The sequence below is a fragment of the Odocoileus virginianus genome, chromosome 27 (assembly GCF_023699985.2).
Source record: "Odocoileus virginianus isolate 20LAN1187 ecotype Illinois chromosome 27, Ovbor_1.2, whole genome shotgun sequence".
Lineage (NCBI taxonomy): Eukaryota > Metazoa > Chordata > Mammalia > Artiodactyla > Cervidae > Odocoileus > Odocoileus virginianus.
The window spans coordinates 21,541,816-21,564,485 of NC_069700.1; the positions used below are offsets into that span (position 1 = coordinate 21,541,816).

The 22,670-nt window shown below is 38.2% G+C and overlaps 1 protein-coding gene across 4 annotated transcripts in view; it reads left to right on the forward strand.

Annotated features, from left to right (window-relative positions):
• The first annotated feature begins 217 nt into the window (after positions 1-217).
• Positions 218-22,670, forward strand: part of LOC110137680 (beta-defensin 110) — a 54,427-nt gene continuing 31,974 nt past the window's right edge. For 3 of the 4 annotated variants that reach the window (XR_011483882.1, XR_011483883.1, XM_070456325.1), the window contains exon 1: positions 218-356. The gene's annotated coding sequence lies outside the window, so the exon portion shown is untranslated. Of the gene's footprint in view, positions 357-9,388; positions 9,516-22,670 lie in introns of those variants that run through there. The other variant, XR_011483884.1, reaches the window with a different exon arrangement.

The following is a 22,670-nucleotide window of genomic DNA, read 5'->3' on the forward strand; positions in this document are numbered from 1 at the left end:
TTTTACGATCACCAAAATTAAGCTTAAATGACCTCTTATTTTCAACTGAATTCACCCACATTTTTCAGTGAATTGGACCTCAGCTTTCCACCCTGGTAGAGAAGAACAATTGGAAAGTTTATAACACACTCTTATCAGCAGGCACAAGGCCATAGGAATTGGGCACAGGCCAATTTCTGTTTCTCCACTTCAAGTAAGTGTTGAGACAGCAAATCATTATTGTTTTTATAATAACAACGGAAGTTCTAAATTGTCAGTTTATCCCTTGAACATACAACTCCTGCTTTTAAGACTTGGAGGAGCTGCTTTTCAAGAGACATCAGGAAAGGAAACTGGAAATCTCATCAAAGAAAGAGGTTTGTAAAAATTGCATTCTATCCCTACTCTTCTTTTAAAATTTATTTATTTTAATTGGAGGTTAATTATTTTACAATACTGCGGTGGTTTTCGCCATACATTGACATGAGTCAACCGTGGGTGTACATGTGTACCTACTCTTACTAAATTCTAGGCTTATGGATGGGAGTTTCTGCTGAAATGAAGGAGGAAGTTTTTATTTGAGGTGAACTGTTCTTAGAGCTTTGGCTTCATGGAAAATGAGAGTCCTTGACAGCCCCTATAAGCCACTTCCCCACCACAATCATTATATAAATGTAAATTGGAGTTGCCTCTTCATTACAGAGCGTGAACTATGTTAATTTTCAGTTCATTAGTTGAATTCAGCCTGCCCAAGGCTCTGATCGACTCCATACCCAGGAAAGTTTCGATCAGAGGTGGGAAGGACTGAAACTCTGCACTGTCTGGCATATGGTAGATATTAAATTCATATTTATGAATCATGAAGAGAATGAGAGACCCCAAACCAGAATTTTCAAGGTCCATTACATTGAGTTGCTCGAGGAGGTTCCTGTTCTGTGAAGATGTTTACTGTTTGAATGGCCTGTAGGCAGCTTGGGTGTTGTCAGTATTGATTTATTTGATCCGATTCCTTACTTTAAGTTAGAATCAGGAATTCATTAAGGACAGAAATTATTGTATACACTTCTATATGATTCCCTGGATTTATAACAATTCTTCATAGATAGCAGTATCTGAATAAAACTTGGAGGATGATTGCTATCGCTGAATGCTTGTGTCCCCCAAAAGTCATACGTTGAAAGCCTACTGCCCCATGTGATGTTTTTAGAAAGTGAGGTTTGGGGAAGGTGCTTAGATTATGAGGGTGACACTCATGAATGGGATTAGTGATCTGATGGAAGAGAATCCCACTGGGCTCCCTCACCCCTTCTGCGTACGGGAGAAAACTGTGACCCTGAAAATGGCCTTAACTGATCGTGAAGGCCCTTTGATCTTGAACTTTCAGCCTCCGCATCTGTGAGGAATAAACCTCTGCTGTTCATAAGCTACCCAGCCTGTGATAATTGGTCCGAGCAGCCAAACAGACTAAGACGGTGATCACAAGAGCTAAAGCTTGAGTGCCTTCTGTTTATCCCAGGCTGATGCTGATGAGGATGCTAATGACCAGAATGACAGTGACTTGGACAAACTGCATAAATAACTGTGATAACAATTCCTTATTTTACCATATATATTATAGTTGGTACATGTATATTATAGTTTGTATATATATAGTTACTATATATAATATATATATTACCTTATAATTATAGTTAGTATATATAGTTATATATATATGTATATAAACAATTAAGTTTATCAAAACTAACCCTTCATCCTGTAAGAAATGTTTAAGATGAGGATAATTTGGATAGAAATTGTATTTCATCCACCCAAGCCAGTATCATATGAACTAACTACTAATGAAATGACTACGAGTTTTTTTTTTTTTTTAATTCCCTTTCAGGAAGATATAGGTAAATTCAGAAAATCTAAATATTTTCTTCAAACATCCAGATTTCAAGCTACATTGCTATAGTGTTTCAGTGACTTCCCAGTGGTAACAGAGCATCATTATTCTGCCTCTGTAGATCTTATCTTTCTCTCTAGAAATTTTATTAAAAAATATAATTGCCTTAAGAGTTCTAAGAAGGAATAAAAACTAATAAGAACAACGGGATAAACTAATTAAAATGATGCATACATGTAGCCAAGGGTAATCTCCCTTTAAAAGAATTCTTCTCAGTTAAGTTTATCAAAACTGGCTTCTTCACTTTAACATGAAGGTTTGGGTATAACACGTGTCAGTCTGGCCACTCCATTACAGGAATGACTTTCAAATATGCAGCAGATGGTAATCAAAGTTGACTGGAGGCCCTTGAAGATATATGTTATGATTAACCAGACGTGGACTGCGCAACTCAGAAATGAAGGAATGCTGGGGACTCTTGAAGAGGAATTATATGATAATTTGGAGTGTTACGATCAGGTGGCAACATAAGCCACTGCCAGAACAGCATGGAAAGTGACAAGATGTGCGGTTGGGGTGATAGAAGTTGTTACCAAAGTCAGGAATGAATGACACTTGCTGACTTCTTACGTTAACCCTGTGACATATTAACATAAATGTAAAATACTGTAGCATCTCACTGTGTACTTCTGACAGTGCCCAAACATTCACATGCAGGACAGGCATTTGTAGCTTCTGAGAGAGTGTGTGTGTGTGTGTGTGTGTGTGTGTGTGTTGGTCAGGGACAGACAGGATACATTGAACTCCATCCCCATGCCATATGGTCGCCAAAATGTCCTTATGGGGATCAGGATGTGAATTAATGACAGGTGTCAATCACTCAGTCTTACAGAGCCTAGGAACAATGATCCTTTGGTAGTTTTCTATGTAATTATTCTCCCTACACTAAATGTCCTGCAGCATTCAGAGGAGTAAACAGGGTGGACACTGGAGAAAAGAAAATAAGGGAAACATCTCCATTAACATCAGTCATGCCTCCAAATCCTGAAATTTCAACCTGGGACTTATGGAACATAAATATATTTGATATTAATTTTTTAAATTTATTTATTGATAATTACTCTCAATCTCGCTGCAGCTCAAGGAGAAAATATTTGGCAATTTGCTTCCATGCTATTTTTTGAGATGTGAAAACTTTCTCAATTCTAATCCCTCCATTAGTTAATTTATTTCTTTTTTCCCAAGTGGACTGTTATGAAAACATTGCTGGAGTCTTACATTCAGTTAGTTCAGTTCAGTTCCTCAGTCATGTCTGACTCTTTGAGACCCCATGGACTGCAGCATGCCAGGCTTCCCTGTCCATCACCACTTCCTGGAGCTTCCTAAAACTCATGTCCATTGAATCAGTGACACCATCCAACCATCTCATCCTCTGTCATCCCCCTCTCCTCCTACCTTCAATCTTTCCCAGAATCAAGGTCATTTCCAATGAATCAGTTCTTCCCATCAGGTGATCAAAGTATTGGAGTTTCAGCTTCAACATCAGTCCTTCCAATGAATATTCAGGACTTATTTCATTTAGGATAGACTGGTTGGATCTCCTTGCAGTCCAAGGGACTCCCAAGAGTCTTCTCCAACATCACAGTTCAAAAGCATCCGTTCTTTGGTACTCAGCTTTCTTTATAGTCCCCCTCTCACATCCATACTTGACTACTGGGAAAACTACTCATATATATACTTCTAGCTTTGACTAGACGGACCTTTGTTGACAAAGTAATGTCTCTGCTTTTTAATATGCTGTCTAGGTTGGTCATAGCTTTTCTTTCAAGGAGCAAGCGTCTTTTAGTTTCATGGTTGCAGTCACAATCTGCAGTGATTTTGGAGCCCAAAAAAATAAAGTCCGTCACTATTTCCGTTGTTTCTCCATCTATTTACCATAGAGTGATGGGACCAGATGACATGATCTTAGTTTTTTGAATGTTGAGTTTTAAGCCAACTTTTCTTTTTTTTTTTAATTTTTATTAGTTGGAGGCTAATTACTTTACATCATTACAGTAGTTTTTGTTATACATTGATATGAATTAGCCATGGATTTACATGTATTCCCCATCCCAGTCCCCCCTCCCACCTCCCTCTCCACCCGATCCCTCTGGGTCTTCCCAGTGCACCAGGCCCGAGCACTTGTCTCATGTACCCAACCTGAGCTGGTTATCCGTTTCACCCTAGATAATATACATGTTTCAATGCTGTTCTCCTGAAACATCCCACCCTCTCCTTCTCCCAGAGTCCACAAGTCTGTTCCATACATCTGAGTCTCTTTTTCTGTTTTGCATATAGGGTTATCGTTGCCATCTTTCTAAAGTCCATATATATGTGTTAGTATACTGTAATGGTCTTTATCTTTCTGGCTTACTTTGCTCTGTATAATGGGCTCCAGTTTCATCCATCTCATTAGAACTGATTCAAATGAATTCTTTTTAATGGCTGAGTAGTATTCCATGGTGTATATGTACCACAGCTTCCTCATCCATTCGTCTGCTGATGGGCATCTGGGTTGCTTCCATGTCCTGGCTATTATAAACAGTGCTGCGATGAACATTGGGGTGCATGTGGCTCTTTCAGATCTGGTTTCCTTGGTGTGTATGCCCAGAAGTGGGATTGCTGGGTCATATGGCAGTTCTATTTCCAGTTAAGCCAACTTTTCACTCTCCTCTTTCACTTTCATCAAGAGGCACTTTAGTTCCTCTTCACTTTCTGCCATAAGGGTGGTGTCATCTGCTTATCTGAGGTCATCAATATTACTCCGACAATCTTGATTCCAGCTTGTGCTTCATCCAGAACAGGATTTCGCATAATGTACTCTGTATATAATTTAAATAAGCAGAGTGACAAGATACAGCCTTGGCATACTCCTTTCCCAATTAGGAACCAGTCTGTTTTTCCATGTCTGGTTCTATCTGTTGCTTCTTGACCTGCATAAACAGATTTCTCAGGAGGCAGGTCAGGTGGTTTGGTATTCCCATCTCTTGAAGAATTTTCCAGTTTATTGTGATCCACACAGTCAAAGGCTTTGGTGTAATCAATAAAGCAGAAGCAGATGTTTTTCTGGAAGTCTCTTGCTTTTTTGATGATCCAACAGATGTTGGCAATTTGATCTCTGGTTCCTCTGCCTTTTCTAAATCCAGCTTGAACATCTGGAAGTTCAGGGTTCACGTGCTATTGAAGCCTGGCTTGGAGAATTTTGAGCGTTAGTTTGCTAGTGTGTGATATGAGTGCAATTGTGTGGTAGTTTGAACATTCTTTGGCGTTGCCCTTCTTTGGGATTGGAATGAAAACTGACCTTTTCCAGTCCTGTGGTCACTGTTGAGTTTTCCAGATTTACTGGCATTTTGAGTGCAGCACTTTGATAGCATCATCTTTTAGGATTTGAAATTGCTCAGCTGGAATTCCATCACCGCCACTAGCTTTGTTCATAATGATGCTTCCTAAGGCCCACTTGGCTTCACATTCTAGGATGTCTGGCTCTAGGTGGGTGATCACACCATCATGGTTATCTGGGTCATGAAGATCTTTTTTGTAAGGTTCTCCTGTGTATTCTTGCCACCTCTACTTAATATCTTCTGCTTCTGTTAGGTCCATACCATTTCTGTGCTTTATTGAGCCCATCTTTGCATGAAATGTTGCCTTTTTATTTCTAATTTTCTTGAAGAGATCTCTAGTCTTCCCCCTATTGTTTTTCTCTATTCCTTTCACTGATCACTGAGGAAGGCTTTGTTTTCTCTCCTTGCTATTCTTTGGAACTCTGCATTCAAATGGGTATCTTTCCTTTTCTCCCTTGCCTTTAGCTTCTCTTCTCTTCTCAGCTATTTGAAACTTAGGGTCTAGCCTTGAGCTTCATGAATACACATAGGACTAAAAATTGATGACATTTCCAGGTGTACTGAGTATCATGCGCTGTTCTAAATGCTTTGCAGTTCTTAACTCACACTGGGATCCTCTGGTGGCTCAGTTGGTAAAGAATCTGACTGAGGCTCCTGCAGTGCAGGAGACCTGGGTTTGGTCCCTGGGTTGGGAAGATCCCTTGGAGGAGGGCATAGCAACCCACTCCAGATGCTTGCCTGGAGAATCCCCATGGACAGAGGAGCCTGGCGGGCTACAATCCATGGGGTCACAAAGAGTCTGACAACTGAGTGACTAAGCACATCACAGCACAATCCTCACACCAGTCCTATGAAAGAAGTATTGATGTTTTTATCCCCATTTCACAGATTCTGAAACTGGAGGCAGAAAGAAGCTTTTAAGTTGTGGAGCTGGATTTAACCAGGTCAAAATGTCTCCTATACTGAAGAATTTTAACTATTAGTCCTTCCTGCAACTCCCCTATCAGTTTGCACTTGCCCCAAAAAGAACACCAGCCACAAAGTCCCTGAAATCAATGTTCTTTACTGTTGTGGTTGGGTTTATTGAACTCATAGTGGGTAACAAAGCTTTTTGCAGGATTGTGTTTAAGAATAAGGGGAAAGAGGGCACAGTGGTATAAAGACACATCCTGAACTAGCCTGGTCCCAAGTCACTCCCAATTACTGAGGAAATTTTTTCAGCTCGTAAGTATAATTGAGCAAATTATTTCTTCTGTTAGATGTTTTTCATCTAAAAGGATCTGATTAGATCATTTCTATGACCATCTATAACTCTAATATTCAAATGAACATAGTATTTTAAAATGGAATTAATTATAATATTATTAATCTTTATCTAAGCCTTGGCTCCCTTGTGATTTCCTCAGAGATGGTATCTGGAATACTTTATATAAAGCAGGTATCATTCCCTTCCTTTCCTTTTCTACATCAAAACCTCATTGTTTTCATCATACTAGTCTTCACTGATAGTAGATATGTGTTTATTTCTTTGGTTTATTATCTGTTTCCCCCACTAGACTGTATGTTCTTGAGGATAGAGACTTGGAATATTTATATTTACCATTGTAGACTTGAAATCTGTCACAAAATATTGTATATGCTGGACATGAACAAATTATTTCCCTCATTTTTAAGTAACACCATGGAAGGAATTGTGCCACTCTACTGGAGTTTTTTAGATGATAAAATTCAGTTTATTATTAGTGAATACTACTTTACTTATTAAGAATTTTTATAGGCATAATAGCCATAGTAATAGCTAAGCTATTCTTTAGCCTTCAAATTATCTGCTATTATAAATCTTAAAAGAAATTGTAAGTGACCATTTTTTTTGCTTTGTCTTTTTGATTCTAAGATACTGTTTCAAACATCTATTATTTTACTCTTGCCTATGTGGTAGATTGCAAAGAAATGACTTTCACGGTTCTTTATACATCTTCCCCAAAGAGACAGAATCTGCTTCCTCACTCCGTGTATCTAGGGAGGCTTTCTGATCGTTTTAACCAACAGAAACTTGCAATAGTGAGATTGTGCCATTTCTACACTCAGACCTAAGTCTTGCAGTTTCCTTTCTTGTTGCTCTTGGAAAAAATGCCACAATGTGAATAAGTTCATGTTAAGTGATCCAAATGATGGCCAGACATCTAACAGACATGTGAGTGTGGCCCAGGACTTGCCATCTACAGACAGGTATATGAATTAACCTAGTCAAGACCGGAAACTTTTGACTAGACCAGAAGAACCACCCACTAGAATTTTGAGCTAAATAAATAATGGGGTGGTTTTTTAAATTAGTATTTTGGGATGTTTGGGGGCTAATAAACTCAAATACAATGATAGTCTGAAAGCTCATGCTGATATTTTGGGCATTCATTTATCTCCATTGAAATGGCTCAAGAACTCTACACTATTTTTAATTCTTGGAACTAGGTTCTGTAGATTGTCTTTCCTTTGTCTTTATCAGATTTGATGTGAGGTCAGAGGATTTTCTCTCGAAGTCAGATCTTTCCCACACTTATATAATACATTTTAAATGTGCAACAGAATCCAGCTTTGTGGTAATTATATATTTTATTAAAAAAATCTTTTAAGAGTCTTTGAAAAAATCCCTTAAGTTTCAATTTACATAGTTAACTTTTGTGGCATCCATTTTGCATAATTTTAGCTGTTTTAGTTTTTCACTTGTATTTGCTAAATTTGTTTAGATTTAGTATGCTTGAAACCCACTCCAGTGTTCTTGCCTGGAGAATCCCAGGGACAGGGGAGCCTGGTGGGCTGCCGTCTATGGGGTCGCACAGAGTCGGACACGACTGAAGCGACTTAGCAGCAGCAGCAGCGGCAGTGTGCTGAAGTCACATGAAATGACATCTAAGTAAAAGACTTCTTGCCTTGATTGGTGTCAGATTCTCCGGACCCAAATATCAGCAAGCTATTTCCTCTTATATCATTCACTTCAACCTCCCCATAAATAAAAGTGCATCATAAACTTAATTTTGTTTACCCTTTGGACAGAGAGCCTTCCTAAGTGAAATACTTTACAAAGTACTAAGTCTAAGACCCTAGTAGATAAAAGAAAAAGATGAGAAGAGCTTGAAAAACAATAACCAAAATAAATAAATTAGGGGATGAATTGAGAGTAGCACTGACACATATACACTACTATGTGACAAATAGATAGCTGATGGGAACCTGCTGTATATCATAGGAAGTTCAGCTCAGTGCTTTGATGACCTAGAGGGGCGGGATGGGGCAGGGATGGGAAGGAGACTCAAGAGGGAAAGGATATATGTGTACATATAGCTGATTCACTTTGTTGTAGAGCAGAAACTATCACAACATTGTAAGGCAGTTATATCCCAATTAAAAGCATAAATTTAAAAAAAAACCCATAGAATATATAACCAAAAAATTGAACGAATAAATGAATGGTTCTGCAAGAATAGGTAAGACTGACTCTGAAGCCTTTCTCCTCTAGTCCATGGTACTTCTCTGGAAGTGGGCATTTTGTCCAGCCTGAGTTGGGCACTCAGGTGCACCCATAATGTCACCTGCATTACATAACATTTTAAATGCAGGTCTCAGCAGGCTCACAGCTTTTCACATTCTCTGACAGATACTCACGTTGACAGTAGACTGCATGATAAACCCCAAGAAAGTGACAGGAATTCTATTAATACCTGGATACAGAATTCATAAGGGAACACAGTAGGTCAGGAAGAGATTCCTAAAGTAAAAAACTTTGCCCAAGAATAGACTCAATCAGTTTGATTTGGTCAAATCGGAGGGAAGAGTTTGAAAGAAGCAGCAAAAAGGTTGAATAAGAAAGACTAGCACAGGCATTTTTGAGAATTTGGCTGAAGAAGGAATAAACTTAAAGAGGTAGATAGTGTTTCTATCTCTAAGTCTTAAGAGAGGGATATCATTAAGGGAGGAGAAAGGAGAAGAAAGATGAAGCCAGAGACCATGATAGGAGGGGGTGAGTAGCAGACAAGAGAAAAATAAATAATTGTTGGCTGAATATGATTTGGCTGGAAATGTGCTTAGAACCTGAAAGTTTTTCACTTCCTGCTAATGATATTTATTTATTTTTCTCTCAATTTAGACGTGTTCTTCTGCAGTCAGTGTAGTGGATAACTCCCTTACATCATAAGGCTGTCATGGCATAAGGTAATAAATATAATTGAATATGGAAAATATGAATGGCTAAAGGAATATTATAATAATCATGGCAAAAATAAGTGTATATATGAATACTTTGACTCTAAAAATCAAGAGCCAGAGCAGATGGATTCCATGAATGAAAGGGGAAAGAAACCAAGAAAAAAATAATCCAGCACAGCGACCACTGTCCAAGTGACCTGTGACCAGATTTCTGAGTGGTATACTCAGCGCTCAGTGAGGAAGGCCCTGCCAAGGCCATGGGTAGTATGCTTGCGTCCCGACTATGATGTTTGTATGTTACTGGGTTTCATGAGGTCTTCTCTGTAGACATCTATCATGAACAGATTTTTAAAAGAATTAAAATCTGCTTATTGCTCTAGGCATCTTTTACTTTGTTCTTGTGCTTCTCTCATTTTGGTGGTTCATATTTAGTCGTTGAAAATAATGATGAACCTGGAAAAAGGAAAAGCTGTCCGCCTATGGCTGTAGTTAATGTTTTTGATGCAATATCTGATGACAGCTTATTTTTTATTGTAAACTCTTGGGAGTAGAGAAGCATATAATGGGACTTGGTGATAACTATAGCCTTTCTTACTGTCCCTGACATTACTTTCAAGTTTGTTGTATCACTCTGATTTTAAACAAATGTATATTAGATAAAGACAAGCTTAGGAAGGCCACTCAATAGGCAAACTGAGATAGATGCATAACCTACACTATTATTTCAATATTATGTCTGGGCCCTAGGTTGTTAGATGGGACCTTTACACCCTAAGAAGTCTTTAGTATGAAGTCATTAAATGGTGACATGGCCAGATTTTAGGGTGTGGTATCCTTACTTTCTAAAGGATTTCTCCCTGAGTCCAGGAATTTTTCACATTTTAAGTTAACTCGTTGTTGACCTTGAAGTTTACTGATGAGCTTTATGGAAGAACCAGTAATGATCTAAAAATCGAATGCAGATGTAATCACATCTAGCTGTACCAGACTCAGTCACTTCAGTTGTGTCTGACTCTTTGCAACCTATGGACTGTAGCCTGCCAGGCTCCTCTGTCGTGGGATTCTCCAGGCAAGAAAATTGGAGTGGGTTGCTGTGCCTGCCACCAGGGGATCTTCCCAACCCTGGAACTGAACCCATATCTTCTGCATCTCCTGCATGGCAGGCAGGTTCTTTACCCACTGAGCCACCTGGAAAGCCAATCACATTTAGACCCAAATGCAATTCAAATAAACATGTATTTGATATCATTTATATAAGATTTAGGCTTCCCTGATGGCTTAAGCAGTAAAGAATCTACAATGCAGGAGACCAAGGTTTGATCTCTGTGTCGGGAAGATCCCCTCAAGAACAGAATGGCAACCCACTCCAGTATTCTTGCCTGGAGAATCCCGTAGACAGTGCAGCCTATAGGGCTACAGTCCATGGGGGTCAAAAAGAGTCAGACGAGACTGAGCGACTAACACTTCCACTTTCTTTCATGTAAATTTTTAAAAATTATTATTGTGTTCTTCATTTTCGTATGGTACAGAACCGGATATACTACTTTTGAACACTACTATCTGTCTTCATGTTGTACATATGCTTCAAATGACTTATTCTTTCCAACATTCTCCACCATTCCCATAGCACATACTTCCAATCAACATATACTATCACAGGTATTGTATTTTTTTCCCTTCAAATACATACAGGCTTTTTTTGGGTTCCACAGGTAAGTAAAATAATACACTATTTGTTTTTCTGTGTATGACTTCATACCACTAGAGAGCAGAGCGATGATTGCCAGGGGCTCAGAACTGGGGAAAGGTGAGAAGTTGGTTAAAGCATACAAACTTCCAGTTATAAGATGATTCTTGTAAGTTCTGCAGATCAGCATGGTGATTATAATTACAAATTCTACACTGTGTACTTGAAATTTGCTAAGGAAGTACATCTGAAGTGTTCTTACACCACTGGGTGGGGAAAATGGTAACTACTGAGGTGATGAATGTGTTAATTAGCTTGATTGCGGTAATCATTTCACAAGGTATACATGTATTAAATCACCATGTACTCCTTAAGAGTTCAGGCTGTACAACATAAATATGTATAATTTGTGTCAATCATTCCTCAGTGAAGTTGGGAAATTTTTTAAAAACAAAAAACTCCCCAAATAGGTACAGTTTCATTTCTTAAAAGAAAACTTAAATATGTTCTACCTATCTTTAGTCTTCTTACATAGTCCTTGAGTGCTACGTGTATGGTTTCTACAAGATTTCCCTTGTTTTACCCATATTATACTTTTTTTCATGCACAGTAGAGTGAGTAGCAAGTCTGTACAGTAAGAAAAATGTGCCTTCTAAGCATTTGCCACCCTTTTTCTTTCCTCCTTTCCAACACCTTCCTTCTTTCCCTGTCCTTTCATTCTTTCTAGGCTTCTTAAAGTAGTAAGAAAACTATTCAGTTTAGCAAAGATTATTTAAAGCCCATAATATTTTCAAATAAATCACAAATGAATCTAATTCATTGCTTCCAGTAAGATGGAAACTTTAAAAGAGGGTGAAATGACTCTATAATCCAGAATTTCACATTAAAACAAATAGAAAAACAACCATTTTATTCAGACCATCTTCTTAACCTCATAAGACTAGCTATCATTCTTAAACATCTCAGGTACCATTCCCAAGTTTGCTAGTGCTTTCTCATATGATTTTCTTTTCTTAGAATAACCTTACCCTTCATTCTTATTTGTTGAAAGCCCAATAAAACTTTACTTACAAAAATAGATGGTCAGCCTATGTACCATAATTTGCAATATTTGTCTTGACTGCTTAATTATTTGACTTTCCTTAAATTTTATGCTCAAGGAGAATACCTGCATCATTTCATCCTAGTCCTGGCCCTGTGATTTATCCTTTAAAATCTCCAGTAATAAATCTTACCTAACACCTCAGGTAGAATCAGTTCTTTTTCTCCTAAAATTGCAAATGTTTGGCCATACTTTTATAACCATGTTTATCATCTTACAGAATAATTATACAAAAAGAAAACAAAAACAAAAACCTTGTCTTCCTATATTTCTGTGGCCCCAAATAAAGCACATCCTTTAGGCCACATTTTGAGCTAAACATATTTGCTGGATGAATAAATTAATGAAAGATAAAATCAAAATGAAAAAAATCTCTAAGTTGGGGCATTTCTCCTGCTGCCCTTATCACAGTCATGGTAATGCCTTAATTTATTTTTCAATGATGCTTTCCTTGGAGACTTTCATCCAAAGTTAAAGATATTTTAAGCAACTTGGAGGCAAGAATCATGTTTTCTGTTATTTTAAAAAATATTTATTTATTTATTCAACTGCACCAGGTCTTAGCTGTGTCACGTGGGATCTCTTGTTGCAGCGCAACAAGTTGTGGCTGCTGGGCCTCGGTGGTCTGTGCCACACGGGATCTGAATGCCTGGACCACAGATTGAACTGAGTCCCCTGCATTGCAAGGCAGATTCTTAATCACTAGACCACCAGGGAAGTCCCAATATCTGTTTCGTTTTAACACAATATATACCAAAGAAACTGGGGATTGAATTAGGCTTAAAGCTGTGAAACAGTGACCCCTGATGGGACAGAGATCAACCATTTTGAATCCCAATTACTTCAGGAAATTTGGTGGCGAGAGTAAGGGGTTCTTTCATGACAGGACCCATATTCACCTTCACCTCTCTTGTACCAAAAGTATGGTATATATGCAACCAAGTTTTGATAAATAAATAAATGCATAATAGACACGAACTACAAAAAAGAAATGAAGCATTCTGAATAATAGGAACTTCTTATGAATATTGCTCTTCCATTATTTTTTTCCTAAATCATTTTTAAAAAGATGGAAATATAAATACATAAAAGAACAAAAGTTGAAGTTATAATTAATTTCTAATGACTGGACTCCTACTTTATGCCAAATACATTATTTTTCCTGCTCTTTACATATACACATGCATGTATACATGCTAAGTCACTTCAGTTTTGCCCAACTCTTTACAACCCCATGGACTATAGTCCACCAGACTCCTCTGTCCATGGGATTCTCCAGGCAAGAATACTGAAGTGGGTTGTCATGCCTTCCTCCAGGGGATCTTCCCAACACTGGCATTGAACCCAAGTCTCTTATATCTCCTGCATTGGCAGGCAGGTTCTTTAGCACTAGTGCCACCTGGGAAGCCCAACATATACACAAGTTAGGTATTATTTTTCTTGCTCCAGTTCTTTTTTAGGATATGTGCTACAAAAAATACACATCTTTCTTCAAATAAAGAAACTGAGGTCAAAAAGGTAAATACAGTACCCTAATTTAGTAAAGAATTTTGCAAGAACTCAAATTCAACTCCCATTCTAATGTCTTTATGTTCCAACATCTTCATCCATGATAATTATATACTCATTCCATTTTGCAAAACAGGAAACTTAGAGAAAATAACTGATTTTCTGAAAATTGTTTTGCCAAAAAAAAAGACAGAATCTGGATTAAGGACCAGTAAGTTTCACGCCGTTGTCCACACACACAACCATTGTTGCTTCTGCCCCAGTTGTGCCTTGACTCATAACTTGTTTATATTTTAAAATCTGTTTCCACCTTATACATATTACATATTTTAATTTTCCATAGACTTGTGCTGTGAATGGAGTGCTGCGAGGCAGACCTTGACTCCATTCACAAGTTTCTATAAAAACTTGCTCCACCTGTAGCAGGTGTCCACAGTTGTCAAAGCAAAAAACACTGGGGTCTTCCTTGACCCATCTTCCTCTCACATTCCTTCCTAGTCCTGGCAATAAATTCTGTTGACTCTAAAATACATATTACAATTCAGCTACTTCTACTCTGGCCTGAGTCAAAAAGTCAAAATCGTTTCCTACCCAGATTCTATTAATAGCCTCCTAACTGGTCCCCGAGGACTTTCCTGGTGGCTCAGCGGTAAAGAATCTGCCTGCTGTACAGGAGACATGGGTTCAATCCCTGGGTTGGGAAGATCCCCTGGAGAAGGAAATGACAACCCACTTCAGTATTCTTTCCTGGGAAATTTCATGGCCAGAGAAACCTAGTAGGCTATAGTCCATGGGGTTGTGAGTTGGACACGAGGCAGTGACTAAACCACCACAAACTGGTCTCTCAGCTTCCATCCTTACCCTCCTACAGTCTATTCTCCAGGCAGCAGCTAAAGGAATCTTTTTAAAAGACAAATCATATCATCTCATTCCTTTGTTCAAACTCTCTCCTTATTCCCCATTTCACTCAGTAATTTCTCACCATGATCTGGAAGGCTTGTTGTAATCTGTCTCCCTTTGCCCCTCTGATTTAATCTCCTTCTGCTCCTCCTCCCTTGACTCACGTCCCTCTTTCACACTTGCCTCCTTGCTGTTTCTCAGACACTCGAGCAGTTTCCCTGATTCCTTAGGGTTCTTGTGCTGGCTGGTCCTTCTCCCTGCCTGGATCTTCCTTAGGTTCTGCCGGGCTAACAATTTCATCTGCCTTACTTCTTTCAGTTTCCCCTTCTCAGTGAGATCCATTCTAACAATTCTATTTTAAATGACACCTCTGCTCCCACCCCCTGCACTCTAATCCTTCTTCCTCTTTCTACTCTCTTTCTTCCCCATATGGTTCACTGGAATCTAACATCCTATTTGTTTTGCTCACATGTTGTATCAGTTGTGCATGTTCTGTCTTCCCTAAGTAGAATGAAAGTCCAATGATAACTAGGCTTGTTCTCTGTTTTGCCCACTGATAGATGCTGAGTGCTTTTAACGATGTCTGACACACAACATTATCGTGACAAGTGGTCTGTTTATGAACGTTGCACTACTGTCAGCTTACAAACCTCACCCTCCTCCCTTCCCCTTGTGCCTCATTTATGGGAAAGCTGAGAAAACCCCAGGTGTTCCCTCTTTGTCACTTGTTAAAGATTGAAATCATGCAAGCCCCTTTGTAAGGGAAACCTCACCCCAGCACCACCCCCCTAATTGCACATAAAATCCTGAACCTCTCCTTTCCTTGGCCTCATCAGCTATTTTGGACCTGCTTGAGAGATAGGCCTTGCCCCCACCAGAAACTCCAGTCCTCTAATAAAAACTCTGAATATTATTTTAAGGGGAGGGGGAATTATGACATCAGTCTAGACACCCAAACCAGATTTTGGATAGTGGTCATTTCTGCCTTTCCAGAGTAGCAGCAATAGTGCTATAAAAATATAAGTGTTAAAGATTTTTAAAAATGCAAATGAACACTAGCACACAGAATCTCAATTGACAATTACCAAGGGAAGTCTCAAGCGAATAGAAAGACTTTGGTCTTCCTGCACATGAGGGAGATCATCAAAAACTTTCATACCAGAGGGGGCAAAAGCATTGAGCCTCCTGGATCATAACCAGAGGAAGAGCTTGCAGGTGACAAGAGAGGTCCATCTGCTCCCAGCTCCACCTTATATGGAAAAAGCTGGAGCGATGCTGTCCAAACACCTCCTTGTGGTTATGCCTGGGATGCCAGCTCTTCTGGGTCAGGAAAAACTCATGAACTTCAAACTAGACAATGAGACCTCAGATGATACATGGTACCATACTCTCAGGCACAAAGACAATATTAATCCACCCCCTCAGAAGAGGATTGGTTGACAGCCCTGGTTAAGACTGTTGTACTGGTGGCAGTAAGGGCATCCCTCTGGGGCTCAGTGGTGAAGAATCCGTCTGTAATACAGGAAACGTGGCAAGAGCTGTGGGTTCGATCCCTGGGTCAGGAAGATCCTCTGGAGAAGAGGAAATGGCAACCCTCTCCAGGATTCTTACCTGGAAAATTCCATGGACAGGGAAACCTTGTGGGCAACAGTTCACATGTCACAAAGAATTGGACACGATTTAGCGATTAAACAACAACCAGTGGTAGTAGGGGAGAATGCAGTGATGTTGCATAATTTGTTAAGAAACTAGTATAAAAACATTCAGTTGTTTCTTTAGGAGCAGGGGTTTACTAATATGGTAACATTGCATGTAAAGACCTCGGAATCCAAGATCTAAAGATATTTTGACTGATTTAATGCTTGTATTTGCTTGGAGGTAAAGAAGCTAAGTTTTGGCTGCTAAACTAGCAGATAAGCTTTATTTGACAGTTGTTATTCTACACATGCCATGTTGTTGAGTTAGCATATGTAGAACAAGGTCTAACATATTCCTGTTGGTAAAAAAGAAAAGTATTATAGGAGATCAATATAAAGTTAATCCATGCTATCTGACCCATGGGAATGCTGCCATCATTGTATTTCTTTGATAAATTCTTGAGCCATACCTGGTATGGGCATTCTGGTATCTAGATCAGTTATAACCTGATTATGTGTCAAAGATGCAGTGCAATTTATCCAGGAGCAAACTCTATTATATTTGTAGGAGTTGTACCACTGAGAATACAAAACTTTCTTCTGATAATGACCTCAAAATATGGGTTAGAGGTTGGCGTGTAGGTATTTTTAGTTTTTAAGTGGTTTGATTAAGCTAAGGTAAAGTTTATTTCCCCTCAAGGCTTTTATGACTTACTATATACCCTCAAATTTGTCTTTTATTACCTTTCTTTCACAATCTGGCTAAACTAGTCATTTCTACTTTAATGTAAAATTCTTTCTCCTTTTTCAATCTTAAAAGTTGATTTTTTTTTTTTTTACTTTTAAGATAATTAAATTTTTTCTCTCAAGTATCTGGTATTCTGTAGTAGTGGGATTAGATGTGTATATAGGAATATTCATTAAAAAAAGAAAGCTGTACTACCCATCTGTAATTATAAACAATTCTATTAGATTAGAGGAAGGACAGAGAATTTTGGAGTGTTAATACTCCTTTGAAGCAGAATCACTGGATAGATTTTTAATAGTTATCCTTCTTAATTTTGCCAGTGTGTAATATTGGTTCTTTTAAAGGCTTTTTACTTGCAACACAATATATTTTATTATCTCTAGACTCTTAAATTATACAGATCATTGATCCTTTTGGTTGTTTTATTTAAAGAGCCTTAAACTATATTAATTTCTAGCCTATTTACTTTTTTAGGCTATTTGGAAATGTCTAACCACACATCATTGAATATTTTCCAAAATACAATTTCACATTTTAATTTTTTTTCTGGTTAAATGGGCTTGAATTTACTTTTAAAAATAAAGGATAAGTTTCTTCCTTATGTTAGTGGCTGAGTCTACCCCAGAATCCTACTGGAATGTTCCCTGCAGTCTATGTTTTATCTTAATTTAATTTACGAATTGAAACTGTGTTCAATCTTCTCTTCAAGAGAGGCTTTTGAAATTGCTTTATGTAGTGTATTTTCAATATTGTATTTAAAAATTTTTATAACTGTGCTACTTAAATTTTCTCTTTTCTACTCTGCTGATTTTGAACATCCTCTCCATCAATGGGCTAATGATTAATTGAGCTACTTAGTGCAGATCTATAATCCAATATAAGAAGTATTTCACAAAATTCTTAGAATGACTTACTGTTTTGATTTCTAAGTACAGGGTTCAAAGAAAGTGAGTATTTGTTGCTTTGTCTCTTAATTTTCCTCAAACTAAAGCATATTAACTTATTGATTTTGACATGTCAGAAATCCCACTTAATGACCATTTTTATACTAAGTAAAAACTATTTTTTTGTCCCTATTCCAGTAAAATCCAGGAATTTAGGGAAAAGTGCAGCTTAATTCAGGAAGTCAAAGTGCTTCCTAGGAGAAGTTTGAGATTTTGACATAGACAAATTCATGACAAACAAAAATCAGAGGCAGTTAGACACAATGTGTGTTTATAAACAGTGTCTTGAATTCCCCAGCCAAACAGAAGTCTAGGAACAGTGTTTTCTTAAGTTTGTGGAAATTATTTTTCATATTTTAAGTACCAAAAAAAATTCATATACATTGAGCAAAAATGACACACATGATCTTTGTGGCAGCATTATTTATAATAGCCATACACTAGAAGCAACTCAATTTTTAAACTAGAAAATGGATAAATAAATGGTAGTCTAGTCATACACATGAGAAGGGGAATGAATGACCTATTTTATTATTCACACCAACATGGTTGAATCTCACAAACAGGATGAAAGATACTGGACTCCAAAAATTATAGATTGTCTGATTTTCTCAATATAAAATACAAACACAAAGAGAATTCATGGAAATTGAAGTCAGCTAGAGGTTACCTTTTTGTAGAGGAGAAAGGGGAATGGCTGAGATGCTGACAATTTTCTGATTTTGATTTCGGAGCTAGTTATACACATTTATCATGGTGTACATTTAAGGTTTTTTAACTTGTTCTATATTTAACCCTTCAAAAAGATTAATAACAAAACCTAGAAGTTCAATTCTGATAAATTAGCTACAAAATAAAGTAAATCTTTCAATTACCTCCCACATACACACATACCTTCCTTGGACCCCTCTACCTTTTATAGATATTTTTTTCTATTTAGATAGGCACAAGCTCATGTTGTGTTTCTCAAAGAAGACAATCCTGTCTCACAGAAAATTTTTGCTTTTATTACAAATACATAAGTCTGAATGGCTAACCATTAATGATTCTTTCTCACTCTGCTTTCTCTCCTTCTCTCTTTTTCTATCTCCCTCCACCCACAAACTGAATATAACATTGTAAAATACTTATATATTTGCATTTTTAAAAAAGAAAATTATTTTCTTAATTTCCCTTACCATTTTTAACCATTATATATATATATATATATATATATATATATATATGTATATACACATATATGTCAGCATGAACTACTTAATACATCATCTCTGAAGAATTAAAATTTGTAACCAACTTCACAACATTATTTTTGCTGATACTATGAAATAACTTTAATGTCAATCCAATACATTCTTTCTTAGACTCCCAAGTAAAGCCAGAAGGGGCAGAGGCAAGTACTGTGTTAAAAATATTGTAGCAGGAGGGGAAGCAGGAAAAGGGTGGAAGGAGGGTTTAGAATTGACAGAACATTTTGTGCCTCCAAAATTATTCTAATGCCATTCACTTTTAATTCAGGGTGAAGATTCGGGTCAGTTGCTCATTAATCCAATCTGGCTTTCGCTTCTAGGCTACTATTATTAACTCCCTTATTCAGATGTTATTCAAATGAGTCTCTCTATTAAAAGAAGCGAACTGATGCAGGCAAAACATATTGTTAGTAAATCTTCCCCAGTTTGGCAACACATTAATGATAGATCTGGCATTCTCAGTGTCAAAAACTCCATCGGCATCTGTTACAACAGAATCAAGATAAAATGAGCGAGATGAAAACAAATGGAGGCAGGGAGGGGAAAGTGCTATCAAATATTTAAAATGCTTTACAGATTCTTTGTCTCCAAAGACTCTCTCACTTTTCAACAAATTGATCAAGAACTTGGTACCACATTAGGCAAGTAACTTATCTGCGGAAATACAAACAGGTAAACATGTATTGAGAACAGTATGGAAATACTGGGGGCAGATAGGTACTGTCAGAATAAAGTATCTGAACATGTCTTTGGTGGATTCCTCCTTCTTTGTAACTCTTTTGTCCCTATTTATACCTATTCCACCAGGCACATCCTCTTTTATACCCAAATGTCCAGGAGTTTAAACATGGTGCCTAACCAAACATTAAACAGTACAGCATCATTACTTCTTACTACAGTTCATCAGCCCTGAATCTCTTCTGGAAAAACCTTATTCTATAAGTTGATTGCACTTATCAGGTATTCAGATCTGACTAATGTAATTCTTCATTAACTATTTATCCTACTAATGACACTAATAGTAGTAGAAGTCGTCAAAGCACAGACTCTGGAGCTAGGCTGTGAGGGTTCAAATCCTACCACTAGCTGTGAGACCTGGATCCAGTTTTGACTTTTCTTTCCCCAGTTTTTTCACCTGTAAAATGGGTAATAAAAACAGTACCTACCTACTGGGCTTTTAAGAGGTTGAATGAATTAAAATATGCAAGTTATTTAGTGCAGTGTCTGATATCATAAGCACAGTTTTATAACTCTTATTCTTATATGTCAAGGAAATTTTATTTTAAATAGGAGTTCTTGGAGATACCAGTAATATAGATCCAAAGAAAGACTTTCTAATTGGAAAAATACTGGAACAGCTTATGAAGCAGCTAGGGAAAAATATGTACAAATATTTTAAGAACTCTCAAAATATGCCCTATCTCTAATGTATGATTACTGCTAGGTTACAGATAATTGAGGTCCAATGAGATGACATTGCCTGGCTAAGGACATAGAGTTAGTGAAGGATGGTGATCAAGTTTGTCTTGGTGGAGCTAAGAGGTGCAGCACTGGGGATCTGGGTCTTTCAATGAAAGTGATGAGACCCCAAGAGCTTCAATATGCCAAACATCTCTCTTCCCCAGTTCTCAAATCTACATCTCTTTCTAGTCTGTCTTCAGCTGTGGGTAATACATCCAGGTGCCTCCAAGACACTTCTGTTTCTGTAACCCAGTGTATTCCTGTGTCTATACACAGGAATATTTTGTACCCCACTAGTGTTGGAGATAATGACTATGTTTGAAAGCAAAGGGGTTTTTGCTTAGGATGGCAAATTAATGAAGTAACAAAGTTTGCTTAGAAGACTTTCTCAGGCTCATATTCCATATCTCCTGTGATAAGGATGACCTCCATCCTCCCAGCGTAGGGAGGATGCATTCCCACAGGAGCTTTTTTCCCCCGATTTCAGGGGAACAAAGTGGGTCAGAGTGTTCTTCTTATACAGACTGTTTCTCAAGTAAACTTTAATTCAAAAATAATCCATAAGGTACCTTGGCACATTTGGGGCTCCCGTCCCCAAGCCCAGTCACTCCTATAGCTGCTGCTGCTGCTAAGTCGCTTCAGTCGTGTCCGACTCTGTGCGACCCCATAGACGGCCGCCCACCAGGCTCCGCTGTCCCTGGGATTCTCCAGGCAAGAATACTGGAGTGGGTTGCTGTTTCCTTCTCCAGTGCATGAAAGTGAAAAGTGAAAGTGAGTTCACTCAGTCATGTCCGACTCTTCGCGACCCCATGGACTGCAGCCTACCAGGCTCCTCCATCCATGGGATTTTCCAGGCAAGAGTACTGGAGTGGGTTGCCATTACCTTCTCCCACTCCTATAGCTAACTCCTACCAATTCTCCTATCACTACCACTTCTAGAATTTCTCACTAGACTCCTTGAATTATGCCAAATTAGAGGCCTAATGTTATAAACTCTTGAAGCTTCCAGGTATGTGCTGTGTTTACATTACAGATGGCCTTACCCCCTTTTGATGGTCAGTTTAGTGCATCTTTTTCACTGCAGTGTACACACTACAGAATTCAAGAGTCGTCAGTCGCTCCAGATTTCTTGGTTACTGCTCTGTCAAAGAAAGTAGCCCAAATCCTAACAAGTGTGGACTGATTTGCTGGTTTCACTCCAACACAGTATCAGGATCTACCTTTTAAACTGTATTTCCAAATCTAGTGAGGTCTTATTATGCCCACCCTTTGTGACTGGTCCATCCAACATGAGGATGATTCATTGTGAGTAAATACCAGTCACATTCATGTGTGTGTAATGAGACCCAGCCCAGCGTGCTACAGAGAGAGATACTCAGGGATGTGATGGGGCTGGCGGTGGGTGTGGTGGAGGGAAGAGAAGGGGTGGGGAGGGTGGGGGGAGCAGGCTAACCAAAAGCATTTGCAGTCAGTAGCATATTGTGCCTCTCTTTAACTGATGAAAAATCGCTCTCACTAAAACCTTCAGGTATACAATCTCCTTCAGAAAATATTTTAGACTTCCTCTCAACACTCTCTGTCTCTCTAAGGTATTCTCAAAGTATCATTGGCCCATATTCTGTGAAAACCCTTATCGTATTTTATTAAAATCTTCAGAGTTAGTCAGTTTCTCCCACTAAACCATAATATCTTTGAGAACATGGATCTATTTTTAATTTATGTTTGAATTCCAATCACCTAATTTAGCATTTGTCCATAGCATACATTGAACGTGCGCCTGTTGAATTTTGTAAAGCAGAACTAAGAGTATGCCACCTAGAAGTTCATTGAAGTGAGCCACAGAGGTGAACCCTGGACTAAGCATCTTCTATGCTTCCAAATCTAAAGTGCCTGTGTATTGTGTCTGTGTACCAGGAGAGTGTACATTTCTGCAGAGTAAAGACCACATCTTCACTCTATTCAGTGCTAAGCCCAGGGTCTTAGTG